At 49.3% G+C, this 4,684-nt stretch overlaps 1 non-coding gene across 1 annotated transcript; it reads right to left on the bottom strand.

Moving 5' to 3' along the window:
• Positions 1-1,244: 1,244 nt before the first annotated feature.
• LOC136524942 (small nucleolar RNA R71) lies at positions 1,245-1,351 on the bottom strand. Its single transcript, XR_010776288.1, has one exon. It is a non-coding gene; the product is annotated as a small nucleolar RNA R71 (small nucleolar RNA).
• Positions 1,352-4,684: the final 3,333 nt, after the last annotated feature.

The following is a 4,684-nucleotide window of genomic DNA, read 5'->3' as shown; positions in this document are numbered from 1 at the left end:
CCCCAGCATCATTTGTACCAAACACCATGGCCGATAAGACGCTGTGCGAGTACTCCATCCCCATTGTTGCTAATGTGCCCGTTGGGCCCGATGTCAACATGGGCGATGCGAACTTCAAACTAAAGACCTACCTAATCAAGATGGTGCAGGCAAATCCATTTTGTGGATTGCCTAGCGAGGACACCAACACACATCTCTGACAATTCCTGGAGCTGTGCGACACCATTAAGGATGGCAGCGGATCGGGTTCGGGGTGGATATCCATGAGGTTTGGGTCCGTGGGTTTTGATTTTGATTCTCGGTTTTCACCCACGGATTTGTGGGTTCAGATATCTAAAATACTGTGGGTTTGGGGTGGATTCTTAAATTCACCCATGGAGCTCCATCGGGGCCTCAAAACTTTTGGCCCACTAGAAGCCCAACTACCAACCCTAACTATATAAGCCTGAAACTAAAATCCATCAGCCCTCAACCCTCATCCGCCCACACCCAGGCGTAGTCCCGCACCGCAAGGTGGTCGCACGCCCACGCCCACCCAACGCCCTGAGCCCCCGACGGGTGACCTCATTGACCTCGGTGCCTCGCCAGTCCATGACCTCACCAGCTTCCTCTCTCTCCCTCATCCCCATGGTGGATCCGACATGTAGACCCTAACGATGGGCACATGGTGGACTCTACCGGTGGCGAGGAGTTGCAACGGCAGTAGGCTCTATCGGCAGCGGTGGACTGACACATGGTGGCTACGGCGGTGGGCGCACCCTCTCTCCCGGCGACAGCGGTGAATCTGGCCCCTCTCTCCTGGCGGTGGCACGGCAGCGAGCGCTCGACTCGGTGATGGCAGCTCACCCTCTCTCAGTCTCTCTCTCGTGGTCACAGACACGGAGTGCCCCCGTCAGTGCTCGTCGGGTTTCAGATTATCCGATGCATTTTGGGGATCCATGGGTTTTGGTTTTGGGGATGGATTTTCACCCGAATTGGTGTTCGGGGCGGTTTTGGGTTTTAGGTTTGGGTTTCAATTTTGGGTGCCCAGACACTCCACTCGATCCGAACCCGCCCTGTTGCCATTCTTAGACACCGTCGTCATGAAGGATGTCGCACCGGAGATAATCAGACTCTGCTTGTTCCTATTCTCCCTCCTGGGGAGGGTGAAATAGTAGTTCTACAAGGACTGAGAAGTTGTTAACACATGGAACAAGTGTTCCACGGCGTTCCTTGTGAAGTTCTTCCTAATGGGTAAAACCAATGCCCTTTGTGAAAGAATTTCCAACTTCCAGTAGATAGCATTCGAATCCATCCTAGAAGCGTGGGAGAGGCTACAAGAATATATCCTTGCCTGCCCACACCACAGGATGGAAAACTGGTTCATTCTTCAAAACTTTTACAATGGGCTAACTTCCACATCCAGAGCCCACATAGATGCTACTGCTAGAGGAGCCTTCTTCTCACTCACAGTCAACGGAGTGTAACACCCTTGGTGTTACACTGCATGTTTTCTACTAATAACACTTCATGAGCATCATGATTATGTGTTAATGCATGTGAGAATGTGCAAAGATAAATTTCTTGGCATGAAAAATGATTAACACAAATGATACCTAAAGATAATTCAATAGTCATGTTATATCGCTTAAGGTTAGAAACCACTTTTTATTAAGCAAAAATGCTATAAAACATATATGTGAGACCTTAATAAAGTTTGAAGTACACATTTTGTAGAAGATAGTGCAACTTTTGTTTTAATAAGATAATAACACTAGCTAACATTTCTAATAGCTTGGAAATCGAATTTGAAGCAAATCCAACACAAGACTTGGTCAATTTCTTAAGTCTAAAAGTAGATTGACAACGCTATGTTTGGTAATTTTTGTTGAGAAATTGGGTTAAGGAGTGGTGTTGTATTATAGTTTGTTTTAGTAGCTTATTGTATCCTCTAAGGCATAGCAAAGGTGGTTTGGGGATTGGATCAATGGTTTAGATTTTTCGAATGCTTTAAAACCGTGCACAACATGTTCTCGGCCTGTTTCCTCGCGTGGGCGCGGTCACAACATCTTTGGGACGTGACGTCGTCGCCTCGGGTGCCCCGCATGCATGCACTCTACCGCGCTCGGTCGGCCACCATGGGCGGGTCACCCTGGCCGCACGATGCTGCTGCCATGCGGGCCCGGTGCCCTGCCCACCGTGCCACCCTAACACACGGGCGTCCCATCCCGCTGTCACGCTACTGCTGCCGCTGTCTCGTGTCGCAATGCGACGGCTGCTGCTACCGTTGTGTCTTCTCGCACATCGCACTATGTCTCTAACTGTGTTGATGATGTCGCACATGGCCGTGCACGCCGTCGCCATGCCATTGATGGCACTGCAGCGCGCGGGCCATGCTGGTCGCATGTGTGCGTGTCTATCAGCTAGTGCTTGGCTACAGGCTGCACCGGTCATGCCAACTACATCCAGCCAAGCACGCTCGGGCTGAGTCTAGACCGAGCCCCACCGCCTCCCATCCGCCCATGTTCCCCTGCCTTTCCCCTGCCGCCGCCGCTGTGCCACGACAACACCTGGACACGAGAGGCGCCTCTCATTAATTCCGCATGCCTGCACCTACACTCTCTTGTCCTCTCATCGCCTGAGCCACCCACAGTCTTGATGACGGCCGGTCGGGCGCCAATTTGGTGTTTTTGCCCCGGGGAGCCGTTAAGGCCACACTTGGCCGTGGGCACGGACAGCTCGCTCGCCATTCGCCCACTATCCAATTCGACCGCTACTTTCACCTAGCTCTTTCCTTGGCCCCACGCACCTCAGCCCAGTCACTACCGGCTCGCCTTCATTGCTGACACGACCATGTCACCATGGTGTGCCGCCACCAGGCTTGGCTGCCCATGGTCGACTTCCCTCAGCTGCCCTCTGCCCCAACCATCACTTTGGGCAGACTCGCGATGTGTCATTGGTGCTTAGCCACTAGCTCTACTGGCCTGTTAGTGCTGTAGCTTGCTGAGGTGGCTACGCCGTCGTCGTGGGCGGTCGTGCGCGGTGGCAGCTCGCTCCGGTTCACCCTGTGGCTCCGTATCACCGCGTTGGGTTAGCGTTAGGGTCGAAGGTGGCTTTGGCTCGTTGGTGGGGTCAACGCGGGTCTCAGGTGGCCAGCGCACCACCTTATGTCACCGCCCACCGCGCCGACGCGCGCAGGAACGGCCGAGGACCTGGCCGTTGTAAAGATGAGTTGTTGCGAGGGCTATTTTACTTAAGTGCCAACTGTAGGAATAGGCCGTATAGTTGTCGTGTGAATAGCAGATGGAGTGGGGGCATTTTCGCAAAAGTACCAGCGCACGCGGGCTTCCCTGCCGTGGGCTGTTTTTGTGCGTGGGCCGTGCCTCATGCGGGCCACATTGGGCCAGAATCCATTTATCATTTCGGCGAGAAAATAGAAATAGTTTTATATTTTACATTCTAAGTTGAACTTTGGAAATTAATATCAATTCATATAAGTATCCAAAAATTGCGAAATAAATTCTGTTGAGTTCCTAAAAATGTTGTCCATCTGATAGTATGGTTAGTTTATACTTGTCTATGTTGATGCTAAGATTTATTAAATCATTTGAAAGTGTTTAATGTTATTTAAATTAATAATTGTAGGATTTTTTGTGGCAATTTGGTAATAGCTTTGGCCATGAATTTTTTATAGTAGGTTCATTAGATTATTATATGCTCACTGTAGTTTTTGTAGTCTTAGAATAGGTTGAGAAATATGGTAGCTAAGTACTCCTTGTTTTAGTATACATATTAAATCGGTAGTAAAAATAAGGATGCCTTTAGTTGCTAAGATAATGCTTGAAAGGTTTCATACCTGATGAGTGGGAATAATAGGTAACTTAGCATCTTAGTCATTAGAGTTAGCTTAGTAGCTTGGTAGATGTATTCTTATTTTAAGAGTTGTTGTTGCCGTATTACTAAGTGTTGCATCATTATTTCATGCATGTAGATAACGAGTTGGTAGAGTTCGTGACCACGGGCGAGCAGGAGTACAAGGAGGTGATTGAGGAGTACGAGGAGGAGGTCTTCATATAGGAGGAAGCCTTAGAGCCACCAATGTCTAACATAGCTGACCACCCACCTGCCCAAGGCAAGCCCTGGTGCATAACCCTTATTTTGAATAATCACTAGATATATATATGTGATGTGCATTTATTTTACAGGCTTATTGTTGAAACTACATGCATAGATATACCTACCTTTGAGTCCTACTAGCTTAGGTCGAGTAGCTGCTATGCTTAGGTTTTTCGGTAGCGTGAGTAACCTGCCATTACTCATAGTAGGTGATTATTATTACTGCTCTCATAATAAAATGGTGAAAGGAAAATAGAGATTGGGCAGGGATATGGTACGGTATTGGTGGGTGTAATAGGTTGTGTCCCACGGCCAACGGGCATAGCTTGGTTACACTATTTTCCCTGTCCGTGTCGGTTAAGGACCATCCGTTGCTGTGGATGGTAGTCAGGTCACATACTTATTATCCTGAGCAATACTTGCTTATGGAAGCGGGAAGGCTTGTCACTTTCTTGTCATGGGTTTTGGCTCTTTTCGGACCGACTGATTGGAGGTGGGTATGGTGGAAGTCTAAGCACCGCACTGAGTCCGGGACTCAGGAGCGGGGGCTTGGAGTCCAAGTTTAGACAGGGACCTGGACCCCGTGATA

The sequence above is a fragment of the Miscanthus floridulus genome, chromosome 18, assembly GCF_019320115.1.
Source record: "Miscanthus floridulus cultivar M001 chromosome 18, ASM1932011v1, whole genome shotgun sequence".
Classification (NCBI taxonomy): domain Eukaryota; kingdom Viridiplantae; phylum Streptophyta; class Magnoliopsida; order Poales; family Poaceae; genus Miscanthus; species Miscanthus floridulus.
Note: the sequence above shows the minus strand (reverse complement) of the source record. Positions and strands in the feature narration are given on the sequence as shown.